The sequence below is a fragment of the Anomaloglossus baeobatrachus genome, chromosome 5 (genome assembly GCF_048569485.1).
Source record: "Anomaloglossus baeobatrachus isolate aAnoBae1 chromosome 5, aAnoBae1.hap1, whole genome shotgun sequence".
Taxonomy (NCBI): Eukaryota; Metazoa; Chordata; class Amphibia; order Anura; family Aromobatidae; genus Anomaloglossus; species Anomaloglossus baeobatrachus.
In genome coordinates, this window is record NC_134357.1 from 343,073,528 (window position 1) to 343,096,528 (window position 23,001).

The following is a 23,001-nucleotide window of genomic DNA, read 5'->3' on the forward strand; positions in this document are numbered from 1 at the left end:
CCGGTCCCAGCAGCAAGAGGGCCATTGCTAGATCCAGAGAGCAGGGTCCTATAATAGTAAAGAAAAGAACAGGAGTAGGCCTCATACTCAGCTGGCCAAAAAGATCACCCCAAGTACTTCCAGGCCGACCGGATCCCCTTCACCACCTGTGACGGTCTCCCAGGACTGGACTGTTCTTAAAGTAAAAGAAGAGAAGGTAAAGAGACTGTTGTTTGTGCCTGGTTCTTTCATTGCCTGTCGGCCCTGCACCGTGTTATCCACACAACACCATAGACTTTCACGAGCACCAACAGTGTCCCCGGGGCACGGCTCCACCTGTGGGGAGCAGTACCACCACTTCTGTCATATCATCACCCCGGAGGCCTCACACAGCAGCGGCGGCTTAATAGCCGCAAACTACAGGTGGCGTCACGAAACAAATACTTTAATTGCTCCCAAGTCACCAGCCATATTTAAACTGACACCCACCAGGGCCACGGAGTCGGGCCCCGCCACCACTGACTACCCCCGGACTAGTCCGGCCCGGCACCGGGTGTCCCATAGCCCTGGGGTGGGCGAGTCAGCGGCACACAAGCTGTCTTTAACAAGGTTCTCAGAGCTCCCCCAGCCCATATGATCAGCCTGGATAGAGCACATAGAGACCTCAGACCAAAAGGTTCCTCTCAGACGCCCAGGGACATTATATGCTATGTCACGGATTATAAACTCAAAGAGGACGTCATGATGCAAGCAAGGACACGGCGCTCCATAGAACATGAAGGACACCCTATTCAACTCCTCTCAGACCTCTCTTGGGTTACTTTGCAAAAAAGGAGGTTGTTCCAAGCACTTCTGGACATCCTGAGAGAATAACAGATCCTCTACAGATGGGGGTTCCCCTTTAGCCTCACAACCAGAAAGAACAGCCACACAGCCACACTCAAGGTTTCGTCTGACCTGCCTCATTTCTGCGAGTCCCTGTGGCTGCCTACTCCGAAATACATACAATAATTTGTGAAAATTAGGGGTATTTACCATGTTTATAAGTAAAACTACTGTACCACAATTGTGAAAAAAATATGCAATTTTTATTATTACAAAAATACAGGTATTAGAATCACATGTGATAAACAGTTAGTAATTTGACATACATGATTAAAAAACAATTAGATGAGATAGAAGGAGGAAAGAGGTCCCAGGGAGGGAGATAGAGTGCCCCTTAACCTGAATAAAGGGAAAAGAACAAGATCTCTAGATCCTAATGTGGGCTTTACATGCTGCGACATCGCTAGCATCGGTTAGCGATGTCACGTGTGATAGCACTCGCCCCCGACGGTGGCACAATATGTGGTGATCGCTGTCATAGCGAACATTATCGCTACGGCAGCGTCACACGCACATACCTGTGCAGCGACATCGCTGTGACCGGCGAACCGCCTCCATTCTAATGGGACGGTTCGTTCAGCATCACAGCGACATCACAGCAGTGTCATTGAACCGCCGCAAAATAGAAAAGGAGGGGCTGGAACATGCAGCCCACCTCCTTCCTTCCTCCTTTTCTGGTGGACGCAGGTAAGGAGATGTTTGTCGTTCCAGCGGCGTCACACATAGCGATGTGTGCTGCCGCAGCAATGAGGAACAACATCGTTACTGCAGCAGCATTGGGAATAGGGGGTGATGTCATCGATGAGCGATTTTGAACATTTTTGCAACAATTAAAAATCGCTCATAGGTGTCACACACAACGACATCGCTAAAGCGGCCGGATGTGAGTCACAAATTCCGTGACCCCAACGAGATCGCTTTAGCGATGTCGTAGCGTGTAAAGCCACCCTAAGGGGACATATAAGAGTAATCCATACAAATTAATAGTATATCCCCTGGACTAATAGAATCATGAAGTGCCTATACATTGGAACAGTAACCACCAGGATAAGGTCTAAATCAGGGACCATATAAACAGCATAAAAGACCACCAAAATGCATAGCATGATCTCAACCAGCATATAAAGAGTCATACAGTTGTGGAAAAATTGCACCTGAAGGACCTACCCGTGGTATGTATAGCACCCTGGGGGGGGAGTCTGTGAGCCTCACATGTGGACCCGGTCCTGACACGTGTTTCGTGTGTGCTTCACTTTGTTTAGTGCTGGCTTTTGGGCACTGATTCGACCATGGAGACCATTTCGAGACAGAATCCTACAAACTGTTATAGTTAACACAGAGACTTAAGGTGACCAGACTTGTGTGAGCTCTGCTGCAGTGGAAGAGGGGTTGGCTTTGGATTTTCTAACCAACAAACATTCCTCCTGAGCAGTTGTCTTGCGGGGTCTGCCGGACCTGGGCTTTTCAAAAACATCTCCAGCCTCTTCAAATCTTTTTTTAATTCTTTGTACTTGACGATGAGACACATTAAAGGTGCCAGCCACCTCTGCAGTGGATCTGATCTTCAGCCTCTTGATAATCAAGACTTTGGTCACAGGGTGGATTTTTGGCATGTTGTCAGAGGTCAAGTTGCAGTTCAAGTGAAGGTCTGGGGGTGCTGGATTTCTTTTTATACACACCCACTAATTAACCGATCATTTAGTGAGCACAGGTGAGAATGTAAACTAGGATTTGGGTGCATTATATGACAAGGTGACAAAACTTTTGTCTTGACAAAATCTGACCTTTCTGTGTTCATTAAATGATCAATATTTCAGCTTTGCAGCAACTTTATTTTCATAACCTAAACCAAATTTGTGAGGGTTTCATCTTTCAAAAGAGTAATTTATGAAACCAATGGATGAATTTAAAGTCAGGTTATAAGCTTTTATTTACATAACATGGATAAGCGACAGAACTTTCAGGGACTGTATTTATGCACCCAATCTACACCTCCTGACAAAAAACGCATAAGAACCACATGCTGCATGAGGTGCTAGTGATTTGGGTTTTTGCCAGGAGGTGTAGATTGGTTGCAGGAATATTGTGTACATATTTCAGCACCAAATCTGCATCTCCTGGTAAAAAAATGAAATCTTTTGCCAGGAGATGTAGGTCAGTGAACCTGAGTTTACTGAGGTCACCTGAGGTCAAGTTACCTCGGTCACAGGTGTAGGACCATGGGAACCTCCCGTTTTAATTGCAAATAACCTGAGTAAAGTCACTGCTGATCACACTCATTCATTCTCTGCCTGAACCTCCCAGCGTTCGGTCATGTTCGCTGATCACATGCTTTGATTTCAGATATGTAGAAGAGCTGGAATCATCGTGGGACCTTGTGTGGATTACGTTAGACCTGCAGGGGTGTTTTGGAGGTTAATAAATAGGGGAAAGAGGGTGTTTTTTTCTATTTTATTTCAAATAAAGGATTTTTTCGGTGTTTGTGTTTATTTACTTTCATTTACAGATTAGTAGTGGGAGGGTCTCATAGACCCTCCCCATCTCTAATCTAGGGCTTAGTGGCAGTTGTGGGCTGTTACTAACCCTTTATTACCCAGATTGCCACCACGCCAGGGCAGTCGGAAGAGCCAGGTAAAGCGCCGGGATTGTTGAATCTAATGGATGCGACAATATTGGGGGTTGTAGGCTGCTGTTTCCTAGTATCTGCGTACTCAGGAGAAAATGCACAACAAATTGTATGGTGCATTTTCTCGTTACCCTTGTGAAAATGCAAAATGTTTAGCTAAAGAAACATTTTTATGGGGAAAAAGTAACATTTTCATTTTTTGCTTCCACATTGCTTTAGTTACTGTGAAGCACTTAAAGGGTTAATAAACTTCTTGGATGTGGTTTTTCAGCAGCTTGAGGGGTGCAGTTTTTAGTGACTGTTGGGTATTTTCACATAGGCCTCTTGAAGTCACTTCAAATGTGATGTGGTTCCTAAAAAAGTGGTTTTGTAAATTTTACTGGAAAAATGAGAAATTGCTGATAAACTTTGAACCCTTCTAACATCCTAACAAAAAACAAAAATATATTTAAAAAAAGTGTGCTGATATAAAGTAGACATGTGGGAAATATTTATTAACTATTTTTTGCAATATAAGGGTATGTGCCCACGATCAGGACGCAGCGGGTCCTGACCTGCGGGGCCCGCGAGTCTCCTCCGCAGTAGAACACAGGAGACCTTAGCTGCTCGTACCCACGATCAGAGTTCAGTGCGCTGCAGTCTCCCTATGGAGGACGCATGCGAATCCACACCAAGCAATCAACATGCTGCTGCTTGGCAAGCCGCACCGCAGGTCAGTGTTTGCTGCAATAAAAACAAGCACAGTGGGCACAGTATTTCTAGAAACCCCATCCACTATACTTGTACTGTACAACGCAGTGTTTTGGACGCAGTGAAAACATGCTACATCGAAAATGCTGCAAACACTGATCATGGGCACACACCCTTAGGGGTACTTTCCACGTTGCGACATCGCTACTGCGATATCGTCAGGGTCAAATCGAAAGTGACACACATCCGGCGCCGGTAACGGCGTCGCAACGTGTAAAGCCTAGATGCACCGATAAACGATCGCAAAAGCGTCGAAAATCGGTGATCTGTGTAGCGTCGGTCATTTTATAATGTCGCACCAATAGGAGATACGATGTTGTTCCTCATTCCTGCGGCAGCACACATCGCTGTGTGTGAAGCCGCAGGAGCGAGGAACATCTCCTTACTGGCCTCCACCGGCTATGCGGAAGGAAGGAGGTGGGTGGGATGTTTACGTCAGGCTCATCTCCGCCCCTCCGCTTCTATTGGCCGCCTGCCGTGTGACGTCGCTGTGACGCCGTACGATCCGCCCCCTTAGGAAGGAGGCGGGTCGCCGGCCAGAGCAACGTCGCAGGGCAGGTAAGTGCGTGTGAAGCTGCCGTAGCGATAATGTTCGCTACGGCAGCTATCACAAGATATCGCAGCTGCGACGGGGACGATTACTATCGCGCTCAGCATCGCTATCATCGGCTAGCGATGTCACAGCATGCAAAGTACCCCTTACTCTTTGGTTTAAGGGTATGAAAATCCAAAGTTTGAAAATTACAACATTTTCAAAATTTTTGCCAAATTTCTGATTTTTTTTTCACTAATAAACACAAAAAAGATTGTCCTAAATTTACCACTAACATGAATTCCAATATAATTGAAAAAAATGGGAAACAAAAGCATGGATAGGGTTTTATCCAAGAGGAGCAGTGGGTGAAGTAGATTGAGGAGGCTCACCTGTGGGAGTTGTGAGAGTCACAACCACTGTAGGCACATACAGCGGCTGCTGTAATAAGCTGATATATGATATAAAACTAAAAAATATAAACTAAAGGCCACTTTACACGCTGAGATATCGGTACTAGAGATGAGCGACCCGGCCGTGGTTCGGCTCGAGTTCGGTTCGTCGAACGGAGGTCTTGTTCGAGTTCAGTTCGGTGAACGTTCGACGAACCGAACTCGAACCAATAGAAAATAATGGGAGGCAATCACAAGCACATAAAAACGCATTATAAATGTACACATACAGTTAATAAACATTGCCATAACACTTACCGGTCCCCGCGATCCCTCCTGCACTCTGTCTCCTGCTGCTATTCCATCCGATGATCGCTGAATCTGTGTCGCCCTGGGCAAGCCAGGGGTCACAGGTCACAACACCACCACACCCCACACTCCATGTAGGCACATCAATGCTAACCAGAAATCCTTGTTGCCTTCCTCCAGAGGCTGATGATTCACACCAGGGGGTGGGCCAGGCGGTTGGCTCCGCCCACCAAGGAGATCACAGCTCTGGAGGCGGGAGATACCAGGCAGATAAGCCCAGGCAGGGCAAGTGTGAGGAGCTAAAGAGAGAGTAAACAAGCAGTGAAAGTAGAGAAGTGGTAAAGGAGGAAAGAAAGCAAGTGAAGTGACAGTAAAGAAAGAAAGCCTGAAGGGTCCAGCTTTGTGGAGGGCCAGATCATCAAGGTCAGCGACGGCGGTGACTGTCTGGAGGGGGACCGTTTGGAAGTACCTGGAAGGACCCCGTTGGCTGTGTGCCCGGTGGTCTGGAGCAGTGTTCCGAAGGACAGTCAGCACCAGGGCAGGGGCCTCTCGGACCCCGGCAAGGCTAGGAGTCGCCAAATTTGCCAAATCCGTCAGTGAAGGGGACGTAGATCCCCCAACAACCAAGTCCCGATTGAAGGCAACAGCCCAACCTGAAGCAGAGAGACACCGCCACCGCCACGGCACCAGTTTCTCAGGGCCAGCGCCTGCGGGCAAAGTGTAGAGCTCCTCCGGCCCAGATTGCAGTCGGGGAGCGGGTAACCGGAGGGAATCCACCGCTACCACCAGTCAAACATAGGTGCAAGGAAGAGGGACATCACCGTCACCTACCGGGAGTGCAGGTGCAGCCGTCTGTGGGACCGTCCTACCAGCCGTTTGGTTTACCGTACAAACTGTGTCCATGTCTCAGGCTGAGTGAGTACCACAGTGCCGCAAGGCACAGCGCTGCCCCCGCGTCCCTGCGCCCACCAGGCCCCGCACTCCCTTCTCCACCACCGGGCCCCGGGATCACCAGCCCCTACCCACGGAGGGACAACACAACACCTGGCTGCTCCGCATCACCATCCCCGGGACCCCCGAATTGAGCAGCGGTGGTGAAATCACCACAACCGTGGGTGGCGTCACGAACTATAACAATCCCCCACACCCAACCACAAACCCCCCTTTCACTCACGGGCGAGGAGTGTCGCTCGAGAAACCCCGGGATCCGGCCCACAGCTCGAGCCACCACTGAGCAGCTGCCGGACCCGAGCAGAAGGGGTGAGCGTAGTGTGCCGACACCCTCCTCCCCGCCCGCGACAACTTGGCGTCACGAACAGGATCTTACCGCTCTGCCGTCTGGTAGAGGTGCGCCTTGTTACCGCCGGAGGTATCCGGCAGAAAAATTTCAGAAGCCGCCATCTTTGGCGCGAAGAGTTCCCGCTCGTGCGTCTTCTCGAGCAGTAGAGGCGCGAAGGCCAAAACCCCGCCCCGAGAGAGGAGGGGCCGGAAAGAGCTAAGGGGGACGCGATGGCGGCTGGCGGCATGTAGTCGCGGATATAAAAGCAGGGACGCCAGGACCTTGCAAGCATACCGTTCCTGGAAGAAAGAGAGAAAGACACCATGTGGATGCCGTCCCGAAACACCGTGGCCCCCGCACCGGGAACCGCAGCGTGGGTGGAAATCCGGACCGCGCAGCTCCATCTAAGGCTGCAGGTCAAAATGCAGCTCCTCTTGGAGGAGTGGGAGACCGACATGGCGGACGTTATAGCCACCGTGCGGAGACGCGAGGAGGAAGCGGAGGAAGGGAGGGTGAGTGACCCACGCCCCTATGTCCCGGAGGGACCGGTCGCTGCGGCTGAGGGACCCGGTCCAAGCCCTCTCCCCCCGTTGCCTCCCTCGCCACCCGTCTCGGGGGCCGTGACCCCGCCACTAGGCCCGCTTCCACCGCAACCGGTAGCGATACCCAGCCCGTCCGCCCCAGCGGACCGACCTGTAGCCGGAGCCCGTAGCAAACCGGAGGTGTTGCCATGGAAGGCCCGAAGATTGTGCCAGAGACAGTCCCCGAGCAGTTTCCCGAGCCGGAGCCGATGGCCCGTTCCGAGCCGAAGGCCCAGCTAAGGAAAGCCCCTGCGCCCATCCCCCACACCTCGGCTGAGGTGGCGCCGGGTTGTTGCTGCAAGGCAGCGCCCAAGGCCATGACACCGCGGGATACGCCGCCCACCTTCCTGACAGTGGGTAACGTTTTGGATGTCCCGCGGGGCCCGACCCGTGCGCCGGCGCTGGCAGCAGCGCCATATTGGGACAGGGAGCCGACAAAGCTGGGCCTGGAGATCGCGGAGAGGGAGAGAAGGAAAGCCGAGCTGGTGGCCCGAGCCATTCGGGAGAAAGAGAACCTTCGACAAGCGACCTTCCGTGTCCGGGGCCCGTTGTATGAAGGGCAGGTGAGACGGTTTGATGTCCGCCGGGGCTACGGATTTATATACGAACCGGGCCTGGAGGCCGAAGTGTTTGTGGCCCGGCGGGATGTGAATGCCCACCTGCCCGAGGAGCATCCTGGCCGTAATCTCATACCGGGGGGCATGGTGCGGTATACCCGGCAGTGCGGAGAGAGGGGGTGGTTTGCCCTGGATGTAAAGCTCAGGGGCAGCAACGAGAGCAGGGTGAGCTCTGCACCCCCTCCCTCGGATGAAGCAGCAGAAGGACCGGAGTAGGGCAGCGGATGCCCGTTGCACCGTCCCCGTTGGGACCACCACTGAGTTTACAGTTGTTTGTTTGTTTAGAAGTTTGGAAAGAATGTTAAGGAAAATGAAAATTACCGAAGTTTCACCTGATTTGCTTTGTGATTGAACCGGCTGGAGCCGGCACCGTTGTCCCTGTGGGGACCGTTTAAAGTTTTTGCATGGGAACTATCCATGGACAAGCCCGTGAACTTGCAGGGCACCACAAACGTTAAGTGGCTTGTAAATATGTTGGTTACCGTTACCGTTTCCGCAATGCCGCCTCCGGAGAGGCAGGTTGGAGGGAGGGCCCTGAGCAGAGCAGGCTAGGGCCCAGCCACCAAAGGAACCGGTGGCTACCCTCTGGAGGGGAAGGACAGATCCCGCTCGGGTAACTTGTGCTGGACTGTGGGTCAAGGGGTGCTGCCTGGGCTTTAGGGGCAGCATCAGGGCCAGGTTGCTTGGGTGGGAGAGAGCGGAAACCGTAGCCGTAAACCGTTGCAACGTTAAAAGTAAATGTGCCTCCCGTTTTGGGAAGAGTTATTAAAAATGTTATTCATGTTTTGCTTAACCTTGTTACCCCTTTTTCAGAAAAATAAAACCGGTGTAGGACGGCAGCCCGCGGACGGTCTGCATTTTGCTAAGGGGGAATGTGTCACCCTGGGCAAGCCAGGGGTCACAGGTCACAACACCACCACACCCCACACTCCAGGTAGGCACATCAATGCTAACCAGAAATCCTTGTTGCCTTCCTCCAGAGGCTGATGATTCACACCAGGGGGTGGGCCAGGCGGTTGGCTCCACCCACCAAGGAGATCACAGCTCTGGAGGCGGGAGATGCCAGGCAGATAAGCCCAGGCAGGGCAAGTGTGAGGAGCTAAAGAGAGAGTAAACAAGCAGTGAAAGTAGAGAAGTGGTAAAGGAGGAAAGCAAGTGAAGTGACAGTAAAGAAAGAAAGCCTGAAGGGTCCAGCTTTGTGGAGGGCCAGATCAGCAAGGTCAGCGACGGCGGTGACTGTCTGGAGGGGGACCGTTTGGAAGTACCTGGAAGGACCCCGTTGGCTGTGTGCCCGGTGGTCTGGAGCAGTGTTCCGAAGGACAGTCAGCACCAGGGCAGGGGCCTCTCGGACCCCGGCAAGGCTAGGAGTCGCCAAATTTGCCAAATCCGTCAGTGAAGGGGACGTAGATCCCCCAACAACCAAGTCCCGATTGAAGGCAACAGCCCAACCTGAAGCAGAGAGACACCGCCACCGCCACGGCACCAGTTTCTCAGGGCCAGCGCCTGCGGGCAAAGTGTAGAGCTCCTCCGGCCCAGATTGCAGTCGGGGAGCGGGTAACCGGAGGGAATCCACCGCTACCACCAGTCAAACATAGGTGCAAGGAAGAGGGACATCACCGTCACCTACCGGGAGTGCAGGTGCAGCCGTCTGTGGGACCGTCCTACCAGCCGTTTGGTTTACCGTACAAACTGTGTCCATGTCTCAGGCTGAGTGAGTACCACAGTGCCGCAAGGCACAGCGCTGCCCCCGCGTCCCTGCGCCCACCAGGCCCCGCACCCCCTTCTCCACCACCAGGCCCCGGGATCACCAGCCCCTACCCACGGAGGGACAACACAACACCTGGCTGCTCCGCATCACCATCCCCGGGACCCCCGAATTGAGCAGCGGTGGTGAAATCACCACAACTGTGGGTGGCGTCACGAACTATAACAATCCCCCACACCCAACCACAAACCCCCCTTTCACTCACGGGCGAGGAGTGTCGCTCGAGAAACCCCGGGATCCGGCCCACAGCTCGAGCCACTACTGAGCAGCTGCCGGACCCGAGCAGAAGGGGTGAGCGTAGTGTGCCGACACCCTCCTCCCCGCCCGCGACAAATCCTCCCGGTGACCAGCACTGCCTGCATTGATGCAGGACCTATCGTGACGTCAAAATAGCCATGTGACCAGTCACGTGGCTATTATCTCATTGGCTACAGACTGGTCACATGGCTTTGACGTCATGTTCTGTCCTAGGTCCTGTCATTGCACTCTCCGGTACACGGTGCACATTTGTGTATCGCCGTGTACCGGCGACATGCTCTAGCACATGGTCGACTCCCTGTTCCGTTAGGGACCGGCTGACACAGCCGATCATTAACGGAGATCACCGTTGCCATAGCAACGCAGTTAGCGGTGACGTCACCGCTAACCGCGGCTCCGGGAATTACATGATCGGAGCACCGTTGCTATGGTAACGTGTCTGTCAGCGTTACCGCTGTTACCGCTAACAGCCAGCAGCACTGATCTCTCACGGAGTGAAGGCTGCACGGGAAGCAGCGTCTTCCCCCATGCAGCAGTGATGGAGCAGAGCTGCATTTGTTGAACGAGAAAGACAGAAGACCATGGATCGTGGAGGGCTGACAGGGGGTAATAAAGATGGAGTCTCTAATGTGTCTGTGTATTTATTTCTATTAAAGTATTTTTTCTCTGTGTGGTGTCTTTTTTTTAACCCTTTATTGGAGATTCTTAATGGCCGGGTCAAACGTGCCTGACATTAAGAATCTCTGGCTTAATACTAGCTAGTAAAACAAAGCTAGTATTAACTCATTGTTACCCAACAAGCCACCCGGCTTCAGGGCTGTTGGAAGAGTTGGATACAGCGCCAGATGATGGCACTTCTATGAAAGCGCCATTTTCTGGGGCGGCTGCGGACTGCAATTCGCAGCAGAGGCGCCCAGAAACCTCGGGCTAACCTGTGCTGCGGATTCCAATCCCCAGCTGCCTAGTTGTACCCGGCTGGACACAAAAATGGGGCGAAGCCCACGTCATTTGTTTTTTAATTATTTCATGAAATAAGGGAAATAATTAAAAAAAACGGGCTTCCCTATATTTTTGGTTCCCAGCCTACAAAAATATGGCGAAGCCCACGTCATTTTTTTGGTGGGCAAAAAACTTCTGCATACAGTCCTGGATGGAGTATGCTGAGCCTTGTAGTTCTGCAGCTGCTGTCTGCTATTCTCCATACAGACAGACAGCAGCTGCAGAACTACAAGGCTCAGCATACTCCATTTAGGACTGTATGCAGAAGTTTTTTGCCCCCTGAAAAAATTATGTGGGCTTCGCCATATTTTTGTATGCTAGCCAGGTACAGCAGGCAGGTATGGCTGCCCCCAACCCCCAGTTGCCTATTTGTACCCGGCTGGGAACCAAAAATAAAAGGAAGCCCTTTATTTATTATTTCATGAATTTCATGAAATAATTAGAAAACAAATGACGTAGGCTTCGCCCCATTTTTGTGTCCAGCCAGGTACAACTAGGCAGCTGGGGATTGGAATCCGCAGCACAGGTTGGCCTGAGCTTTCTGGGCCCCACTGCTGCGAATTGCAGTCTGCAGTCGCCTCAGAAAATGGCACTTTCATAGAAGCGCCATCTTCTGGCGCTGTATCCAACTCTTCCAGCACCTGCCTGCTATACCTGGCTAGCATACAAAAATATGGCGAAGCTCACGTCCTTTTTTTGTAGTTTTTTGGCAAAAAAATAAAAAATGCTTCCCTGGATTTTCCATTGCCAGTGAAGCTAACACCAAGCAGTGGGGGTTAGCAGCCAGTAGCTGCTTGGATTACCCTTAGCTAGCAATCCAAAAAATGCAGCGGGAGCCCATATATATTTTTTTTAATTATTTATTTAAATAACTAAAAGCAAAATGGGCTTCCCTGTATTTTGATTGCTGGACATCACAGTGCTGTAAAAATAAATCTTTAAAAAAAATGACGTAGCGCTCCGCGGTATTTTTGATTCTCAGCGCAGATAAAGCAGACAGCTATGGTTTGCCACCCCCATCTGCCTGCCGTTACCTTGGTTGGCAATCAAAATACAGGGAAGCCCATTAATTTTTTCTATTTAAAAAATAGTTAAAATAAAAATGACGTTGGGTCCCCCCATTTTTGTAGCCAGCTAGGGTAAAGTAGACGGCTGCAGCCTGCAGACCACAGCTGGCAGCCTCTCCTTGGCTGGTAATCCAAAACTGAGGGCACCCCACGCTGTTATTTTAAATTAAATAAATAATTAAAAAAAAACCACATAGGGGTCCCCCCAAAATTGGATCACCAGCCAAGGTAAAGCAGACAGCTGGGGTCTGATATTCTCAGACTAGGGAGGTCCATGGTTATTGGACTCAGCCAGGGCCTGGGACTCCCCAGCCTAAAAATAGCAGGCCGCAGCCGCCCCAGAAGTGGCGCATCCATTAGATGTGCCAATCCTGGTGCTTCGCCCCAGCTCATCCCGTGCCCTGGTGCGGTGGCAAATGGGGTAATATATGGGGTTAATACCAGATGTGTAATGTCACCTGGCATCAAGCCCTAGGGTTGGTGAGGTCAGGCGTCTATCAGATACCCGACATCACCAACCCAGTCAGTAATAAAAAAAAATAGACGACAAACACATTTTTATTTGAAAAAACACTCCCCAATACATTCCCTCTTTAACCAATTTATTAGAAAGAAAAACAAATCCAGGTCTGGTGTAATCCAAGGGGTTGTCATGACGATCCACACTGTCCCAGTCAATGAAGAGCAGGATGTTCCCCATTGGCTGGGAGAGCAGTGCAGTGACCTGAGCTAACATCAATGGGTCAGCCCAGGTCACTGCAGGGGATGACAAGTGCTGCTGTCAGCGAGGTACATTACCTGCGCTGATCTCCTGCACTGCTGACAGCACCTGTCACTGAGTTCAATGACCGCCGCCTTCACAACCAAGTATCGCGAGCGGCCGGTGACGTCACCGCTAGTCAGTCTCGGGTCGGAAGCGAGAGAAGGTGATGTGACAAGCAGCGGCCATGGAGGACAGTGACAGCGCTGAGGTCGGGACTTCATCACCGCAGGTAAGCCGAGCGGGACTATGTGTGCAGAGTGCAGGTGGGCGGAGCCATGTGTGCTGGCGGTGGAGTGCGAAGTGGGTGGCGCTGAGGACGTCAGTGTCGTGGACTGCTTGGCTGGGGACAGGTGAGTGTGAGTGTGTGTGTGTGTGTGTATGTGTACATGCCGCGTGCAGGAGGGGGCGGAGTGAGCTGAGCGGGGAAGTGTGGGCTTCCTGCACGTAACTAGGATAAACATCGGGTTACTAACCAAAGCGCTTTGCTTGGATACCCGATGTTTATCTTGGTTACCAGCTTCTGGCAGGCTGCCAGCGATGGCTCCTGCACACTGTAGCTGTAAAAAGCCCTGCTTTTTGCTGCTAGAACCGTTCTCGAACATATCTAGAACTATCGAGCTTTAGCAAAAAGCTCGAGTTCTAATTCGATCTAGAACAGCCCCCAAAATCACTCAAGCCGCGAACTGGAGAACCTCGAACCGCGAACCGTGCTCAACTCTAATCGGTACCGATATCGCCATCGTGCGTACCCGCCCCCATCGGTTGTGCGACACAGGCAAATCTCTGCCCATGGCGCACAACATCGCGCGGACCCGTCACACTACTTACCTGCCCTGCGACGTCGCTGTGACCGGCAAACCGCCTCCTTTCTAAGGGGGCGGTTCGTTCAGCATCACAGCAACGTCACAGCAGCGTCACTGAACTGCCGCCCAATAGAAGCGGAGTGGCGGAGATGAGCGGGACGAACATCCCGCCCACCTCCTTCCTTCCGCATTGTGGCCGGGAGGCAGGTAAGGAGAGCTTCTTCCTTCCTGTGGTGTCACACGCAGCAATGTGTGCTGCCGCAGGAACAAGGAACAACATCGTTACTGCTGCAGTAACGATATTTGGGAATGGACCCCCATGTCGCTGATGAGCGATTTTGCACGTTTTTGCGACGATGCAAAATCGCTCATAGGTGTCACACGCAATGGCATCACTACAGCGGCCGGATGTACGTCACAAAATCCGTGACCCCAACGAGATCGCTGTAGCGATATCGTAGCGTGTAAAGCCCGCTTTTCACTGCATTGTCGCAAAACTGGAATCCAGTCCAAATCTTGTTTAAAGAAGTGATTTTATTTGTCTACATGTTTCGGAGATGTCTCCGTCTTCAGGACAAAAATCACATTACCTTTGTCCTGCCTTTTATATGAAGTCCAAAATGTCACAAATAAACAATCTTGGAATCACTGGGATCCGTTGAAGCGTTTCAAAGTCAAAACCTCATAAAGTTACACTGGTCAAAATTGAAAAAAATGTCCAGGTCATGAAGCTGAAAACAGGCTGGGGGGTGAAGGGGTTAACTATAAAATATTTTTCAATTATAGAGAATTGTGAATAACCAAAAACAGAAACAAAAAAAACAATCATATGTCCAAAATAAACACATTTTTATTTAGAATAAATCAGACAAGGTGCCACATGGCTGGAACAATTGTGAGCATGTATGAGTAATATGAAGAGTTACTTACTAGCAGCTGCTGAAGCATGTTTCACGATGAGTGCCCACGCCCATAATAGCAAAAGAATTCTTAAAATACAGGTACCAACTGGCAAAAGATAGAACATAATATAATATTGCACATAGCCCAGAAATGTCATAAATGAACAGTTTATAATCATAATATAATATACAATTACTAATATGTAGAGGCTATTTCCCTCAGCACCCAGCTTCCCCATGCTCTGATATCATGGGAAAGCTGGATGCTGAGGGAAAGCTGTATATCAGAGCATGGGAAAGCTGCGTGTTGCGGGAAAGATGTATAGCAGCGCATAGGAAAGTTGGGTGCTGAGGACAAGTTGGATATCAGAACATAGGAAAGCTGGGTGCTGAGGACAAGATGGATATCAGAACATAGGAAAGCTGGGTGCTGACAGAAAGAGGATTTCAGATCATGTAAACCTTGGGTGCTGAGGGAAACAGCCAAGTGTCAGGGCCATTGTCTCGTACCCCGAGTGTCAGCATCATTATCCCATACTCCAAGTGCCGGCGTTATTATCCTGTACCCCGAGTGTCGGTGTACTTTGGGGGTCTCCAGGTCCAAACTTTGCAACGGGGACCATAAAACTCTATTTACGCTACTGACATATACCTGATATACCTAGAAATGCAGCAGGCCAACATGGGAAGCATAGCACAGCAGTGTGGTGTCAGTCCCGACGTATGTTTCAGCAATGCCTTCATCAGGAATGGGGAGAATTGTGAATAAGTTTTAGGCAGGTGTGAAAATAGTGCTGAAAGATAATAAATCTTTAAGGAATGAAAGCTTTAGTAGTAGAGATGAATGATTAACTTGAAATTGAAATATGCAAGATTAGTCAAATTTTTCTGAAAAAAAATGAAGTTTTGCTGTTTGATTTTAGTTAACTGGTTTGTCAACAACCACAGTACTGCAAATTCTCCAACTGACTGGAAAAGATGTGTATAACACTCTATGGTCTCCTAGGACTGTGTCCATCCTCTTTCAAGCTTTTTTTCACAAACACAACATGTGAAAGTGACCTCAGCATAGAAACGAATGATTACCAGTGGTAACCAACAACCCATTTAATAACAGTGCACTGACAACATTTTCAGGTTTTTAAAATTGAAAAACAGACACAAAATAATCCCTCATGTAATTTGTGATCTAGCAGACTGTTCTGTGCAGAACACAGATTTAGGCCTCGTTCACACGTTCAGTATTGGAGTGGAACAATCAGAGGAAAAGTATAAGGCCGGCTTCACACTTGCGATTAACTCGCACGAGTGCAATGCGAGAAAATCTCCCATTGCACTCGGACCCATGTTAATCAATGAGGCAGCTCCCATCTGCTATTTTTTTCTCAGTCCAAATTGGACTGAGAAAATAATCGCAGCATGCTGTGTTTTGGTGAGTTTCTCGCACGAGACTCTTCAATGCAAGTCTATGGGTGCGTGAAAAAAAACATGTCACACGGATGGCACATACACTATCCTAGTGACATGTGTTTTTCTCAATACATTTCACGCATGTAGTAGAGAACACTGTAAATGCTCCTGTACATAACAGTACATGAATAGCAGCTGCTGAGGGTAAAAACTGATTGCACACTGACAGCACACTGATGAAAAGTGAACGAAAATCGTCCGACTTTCCAGCATGAGAAGCGGACCGATTTTACACTCGCAAGTGTGATTCCAGCCTTACAGAAACATGTCACCACTTCTGCATTTTTAATCCACTCCTAGTTTTGGTTTACAATTGCTGAGGTAAAATACTGATCAGATACTAAAAGTGTAAATGTGTCCTTAAACTGCTGGTGTCACTATCAGACGTAACATTATCCTGCTTTGACTGAGAAGAGTGATGTGCCATATATTTTATAACATCCTCCACTTTTTTGCCACTAATATGCATGCCAGAGGCAAAACAGGCCATCTGTGGCCTGTGTTTGGTAGTACTACTGCCTGAATGGCTAATGGTAATAGTGGTGATGGGGCTTCTGCTAGTGGTTTTCTCAGTCTTAATCATTCTTTACACATCCATTTCTTCGACATGTATGACATCCGTTTTCACACGTACCGGAGACACGGACACACGATGACCCATTAAAATTATTGGGTTTGGTTACACATCTGTGTTTTCACATGGACTGTGTGTCTATGTGGAGCACACACGTGTCTGTGTGCTTCACACCCCGACATGTCCATTTTCTGCCGGTAGCACGGATGTCACACGGACCACACACTGATGTGATCCGCGTGACATCAGTGTGACACGTTCAGGAGAAAACAAAAGTCACATAAAACAAAATAATTTTTATACTAACCTGTCTCCAGCACTGCTTGGGCGGATGGTAACGCAGCTCAGATGTTGAAGCTCTCCACAGGCAGAGCTAGGCGCCAGGGAGGATGTTGAGAGTAGTTGTCCACCCAAGCGTGGGAAGTGTGGGGAGCGGGAAGGATCAGACGACACAGCGGTTGCAGTGTAAGGTGTTTACTCACTGAGTTGCTCCTGCCATTGGACTGCCAGACTCAGCTGTGATGGGCTTCAGACAATCCCGGATCGTTGTTGGGTCGGTACCGGAGGGATACTTCGTGAGTCCTTCCTCCCTGCACTGTGTTTGTGTGAGTCCCTGCGACTTGAAGCTAAACAGGGACCTGAGTCCTTGGAGTGGTTATGTTCCCTGTCCCGTATAGCAGGCAGCATGAGTCCGTTGATGGGCCGCCCTATGGTCACGGCTGCTTGCTCTATGTGCTGCTTTGCCTCGGGCGCTGTTGTGGGCCATAAGACTTGAAATCTTCTACCCGGCGGATTCTACTGGCAGGCCCTGAAATGCCCACCAGCCTAGGGCTCCGCACCCTGAGGTGTGCGCCGATCCTGAGGGAACTATTAGCTCTCCCCTCAGTGACAGTATTCTCCTGAGTCTCACTTGGGTCCTGGTGGTCGAATTTCTCAGTATGTGTGTGACGCACCCCAGGGCTTTGGGGTACTCGGTCCCGGTCCCTGTATTCACTGGGACGTATCATGGGTGGCCGTTACCCGGTACCGTGACCCTGGGGGTCGCTTAACAAGGAATTTTGTACAAGGGAGAAATAAAAATAAAGTGTTTCTCGTGACGCCACTTGCGATATGTGGCTATATCGATAAAGCCGCCGCTGCAAAGTCTCTCTCTCTGCTGGGGCTGATGGTAATGGGCAGCTTGGATATTATGGCTTGGCTCTCCGCAAATAGAGCTGGGCCCCAGGGGAGGATGATGGCGGTTGTAGTGTGGTGATGCAGACGTATAGGAAGAACTCAGACAACACAGGGGCTGCGCCGACACCGAACCCCCCTGCCCTGTGTCAGCGGTGGCAGTGGTGGCATCGAGACCCCCTCCCCCCGTCACCGCGCACAGTAATAATGAAGCATAGAGCGGCTGGCGCCGCTCTATGCATCATCATTCTCCCCCTGTGCCTACGTGGTGATGTCACTCCTGTGCGACTGCTGTGCTGAGTGCACAGAGCACAGGGAGGGAGGACGCCAAGCAGAGCACTGGGAGAGCGAGTAGAGGGAAGGACGGAGCAGCGATGGTGGAAGGAGGAGAGCGGTGAGTACTTGTTTTTTTTATATATATATAAATAAATTAGTGAGTACACGGTGGTCAGAGGCCTGGGGAGGATGCATTATATTGTACATGGAAGCCTGGGGAGGCTGCATTATACTGTACATGGAGGACTGGGGAGGCTGCATTATACTGTACATGGAGGCCTGGGGAGGCTGCATTATACTGTACATGGAGGCCTGGGGAGGCTGCATTATACTGTACATGGAGGACTGGGGAGGCTGCATTATACTGTACATGGAGGACTGGGGAGGCTGCATTATACTGTACATGGAGGCCTGGGGAGGCTGCATTATACTGTACATGGAGGCCTGGGGAGGCTGCATTATACTGTACATGGAGGACTGGGGAGGCTGCATTATACTGTACATGGAGGCCTAGGGAGGCTGCATTATACTGTACATGGAGGCCTGGGGAGGCTAGCTGCTATATTATACATGGAGGCATGAGGAGGCTGCATTATACTGTACATGGACGCCTGAGGAGATTGGCTGCATTATTATAAATGGAGGCCTGGAGAGGCTAGCTGCTATATTATACATGGAGGACTGGGGAGGCTGGCTGCATTATTATACATGGAGGCCTGGGGAGGCTTGCTGAATTATTATAAATGGAGGACCGGGGAGGCTGGCTGCTATATTATACATGGAGGCCTAGAGAGGCTAGCTGCATTATTATACATGGAGGACTGGGGAGGCTGGCTGCATTATTATACATGTAGGCCTGGAGAGGCTAGCTGCTATATTATACATGGAGGACTGGGGAGGCTGGCTGCATTATTATACATGGAGGCCTGGGGAGGCTGACTGCATTATTATACATGGAGGCCTGGTGAGGCTGGCTGCATTATTATACATGGAGGCCTGGGGAGGCTAGCTGCATTATTATACATGGAGGCCTGGGGAAGCTGGCTGCATTATTATACATGGAGGCCTGGGGAGGCTTGCTGAATTATTATAAATGGAGGACCGGGGAGGCTGGCTGCTATATTATACATGGAGGCCTAGAGAGGCTAGCTGCATTATTATACATGTAGGCCTGGAGAGGCTAGCTGCTATATTATACATGGAGGACTGGGGAGGCTGGCTGCATTATTATACATGGAGGCCTGGGGAGGCTGACTGCATTATTATACATGGAGGCCTGGTGAGGCTGGCTGCATTATTATACATGGAGGCCTGGGGAGGCTGGCTGCATTATTATACACGGAGGCCTGGAGAGGCTGGCTGCTATATTATACATGGAGGCATGGGCAGGCTAGCTGCATTATTATACATGGAGGCCTGGGGAGGCTGGCTGCATTATTATACATGGAGGTCTGGAGAGGCTGGCTGCATTATTATTCATGGAGGCCTGGGGAGGCTGGCTGCATTATTATACATGAAGGTCTGGGGAGCTGCGTAATAAACATGAAGGACACCTTATACATGGAAAAAAGCTGCGTTATACATTGAGGTCTATGGGGCTGGAAGGACACCTTATACATGGAATATAGGGGTGCATTATACATGGAGGAGTATGGGGCTGCAAAATACAATATGAAGTTTTATGGGGTTGCGTTATAATACATATAGGACTATGGGGGCTACATTATAATATATAGAGGACTATGGAGGCTACCTTATACATGGACTATGGGGGTGCATTATAAAACATAGAGGACTATGTGGTGGAGTATAATATATGGAGTACTATGGGCTGAATTATAATACATGGAGAACTATGAGACATTCATTATAATACTTGGGGGGGTATGAGGGCTATTTTATACATGGAGGACTATAGGGGTGTATAATAATATATGGAGGACTATGTGGTGCAGTATAATATATGGAGAACTATGGGGTGAATTATAATACATGGAGAACTATGGGAAATGCATTATAATACATGGAGGACTATGTAGCTGCATTCTAATATATGAAGGATTATGTGGGACCCTTTATACTATATGGAAGGCTATGCGGGGGCCATTATAGTATTTGGAGAACTATATACAAGGGGGGAGAAAGATACAAGCATGGGATGGGAATGTTTTGTGCTGAGGCTGAGGGAAAAAGGCTCTTTCCCTCAGCACCCAGCTTTCCCATGCTCTTCTATACATCTTCTCTCAGCACCCAGCTTTCCCATGCTCTGATATGGGAAAGCTGGGTGCTGAGGGAAAGATGTATAGCAGAGTATGGAAAAGATGGGTGCCGAAGACAAGATGGATATCAGAACATAGGAACGTTGGGTGCTGATAGAGGGATTTCAGATCATTGGAAACCTGGGTGCTTTTTATCCCATACCCCGTCATTATCCCGTATCCCAAGTGTCGGTGTACGGGGAGGCACAGGTCTGAACTTCCCATCAAACTCTAGTTACGCCACTGCTTGAACCTCTCTTGGGTCGGACCTCTGTCCCTGTTCTCAGGTTCCCTCTTTGCTGCTGTGCCCCGGACACTAACGTCGGTGAGGTCCTTGATGGTCCCCTCACCGGGCAGATTATCATCAGGTAAAAATGAAGCATTTTTCTGAACTAGGGCACTGTACCCCATCAGTGCTCAGTCTAGTGAGTACTCATGCCATACTCTCCCTGGCAACCGTACTCCCTTTTTACTCAATCAGTCACTTTACACTTTCCATCTGTGTACTGACTTCTGACTTAACATCTTGCTGACTGAACATCTAACTGGCTTTTTTCTGACAAGATGTCCGCCTCCCATCACTCCACTGAATAGCCCCTCCTCCTCCCAGGTTTATGACTAGTGGATTGGATGAGTCCCGACCAATAGTTGGCCATCCATCAGATCCGTCTCTAGCCTGTTACCCAGTCTGGGGAAAAGGGCGTGGATGTGTGTGTTTGTGGTGTTTTATCAGCACTGGTCTTCCAGGAATCCGGGGTTAGATGTAGTACTCTGTGGCACCTGACACTCAGGGGTGCCACATTTGTGTGGCTCCTACTCTCCTGATCAGTCACCCAGCCCACTTGATCCCCATAGTTAGTGGGTGGGAGGCCCCAGATGATATGGTGACCATCCTAAATGACCCTACCCTAATCCTGTCCCGGTGAGTGGACAACTGGCCTATGTGTGGTTGTGGATGTTGTGAACCGGCACCGACATCCTCCTTACTCAGGATGAGTACCACACCTCTGGTGAGATGCAGTACCCTGTGGCAACTGAAGCCTCAGGGGCACCACACTGTCTCTGCCTCTGCTGTTGTTTCCGGGCCAACTCATTATGCTCATGCATATTCACTGCACTCACCACGGACCCAGAAGTAACAGCAGCACCGGAGAAAGATAAGTATATCAGCTCATGCTGTCCGTGTGCTATCCAGATGTCACATGGATAGCACATGGATAGCACAGGGACAGCATATGGAACACACACACACCTTCACCACGAACCAAGCAAAACCTTTGTGTTTTGCATTGATGTGTGAAAGAAGTCTAAGTAGTTTCTTTTTTTTTACTTTTACATTACCCCATCTATTACCATTTTTATTTTTTTTTATTGTTGTTTGTTATCTTTTACTATGCACATCACTATAAATAATTTTGTCAATCTTTTCAATTGGCAAATTGAACTGCTAAAGCAAGTGTATAAAATCAGACCTGCACATTTAAATACCTAGATTTTTTTAAAACATTTTTGTCTATTTTTTATTTTAACAATATTCATTTCTCTTAGCAAAAGGGACGTGATAAGGAATGTTACATAGGTACAAGACCAAAAAGCCAGCACCTGCAACAGGGTGCGGTATGTAAAGATTTAAAAAAAATGTGACTAGCAAAACTGATGTACAAAAAACACGTTTTTTGACAACCATACTTTGAAGTAGCATCACAGATCAATCTATGTATTTAGAGAGGAAAAAAAATAGATTTGTAGCTGATTTTTTTTCCGTATTTTTCTAAAACAAGTATTTATCCCTTTACAAAAAGGATTGCACAACAAAATACAAAAACTCACTGTGATGGTGGAATATTGTGGATTGTGTACCATTTTGTGTGGGTTAATGTTTGGGCGTGGTTCACTGTCCATTCTGTGTTCCTTGTGTGTACATTGTCCCATTTGCAGGTTTAATTCCTCCCCTGCCAGGCTTTTGTTCCTATGTCAGGGGAGGGGGCGTGAGATCCACTTAAACTCTCTGCTTACCTGAAGAATTTGGGCAGTCTGTTTGAGAACTTCAAGAGCAGGAAGATTGAACCTCTGGGAGAAACTGGCTTCTGAGAGAGACCTGCATATTTATCAGTTACCGGACTATATTTGTGTTACTGGACTAATTTTACCCTCTGTTGTGTGGATTATTTTATGGACCATTTGATTTGCTTGGAATAAATGCTCTTTGGATTGTACCGCCATCTCTTGCTCTGTTGATTGTGTGATATGGGAGAAGGACCCCGTGACACTCACAACAGTCGCTCTAACTCACAATGATTTCAAATATTTTTTCTGTTGCTGTAATTGTAATTGAAACTCTCCACCTTTCAATTAATCTTTGTATTATTCACAGACTACTACACTCATCATCTTCACCGCTTCAGCTGTATAACATTATTGTCTGGAGTATTTGTCCCATCTTTTAGGACATTCTCTTACAATCTCTATTACTGAGCTCTGAAGATTTTTCACCATTCTAAATCACCCTAAAAATGGCTGCTGCATTCTGTAAGTTTAGATTCTGAGTCTTACTACTTGTAATGTCCTGGAGGTGGATTCACGGGACCATGCACTGGACTCCCCCAGAGAGGCAACCCGGAGCTAACCCCTGTACAGGGACTGTCCGATCACCCCACCAGAGGGCCTAGATGCACGGTAGCTGGAACACTAGGGGTACGAGGTAAGAGTCTTTCAGGGGTCTGCACAGGATATGTCTATGAGT

General features: G+C 49.3%; 1 protein-coding gene across 2 annotated transcripts in view; it reads right to left on the reverse strand.

Annotated features, from left to right (window-relative positions):
- The window catches only part of LOC142310094 (olfactory receptor 11L1-like), a 183,600-nt gene that overhangs the window by 138,166 nt on the left and 22,433 nt on the right, over window positions 1–23,001 (reverse strand). The window contains exon 2 of one of the 2 annotated variants that reach the window (XM_075347563.1): window positions 14,536–14,613. The exons of the other annotated variant lie outside the window; for it this stretch is intronic. The gene's annotated coding sequence lies outside the window, so the exon portion shown is untranslated. The remainder of the gene's footprint in view (window positions 1–14,535; window positions 14,614–23,001) is intronic. 2 annotated transcript variants of the gene reach the window in all.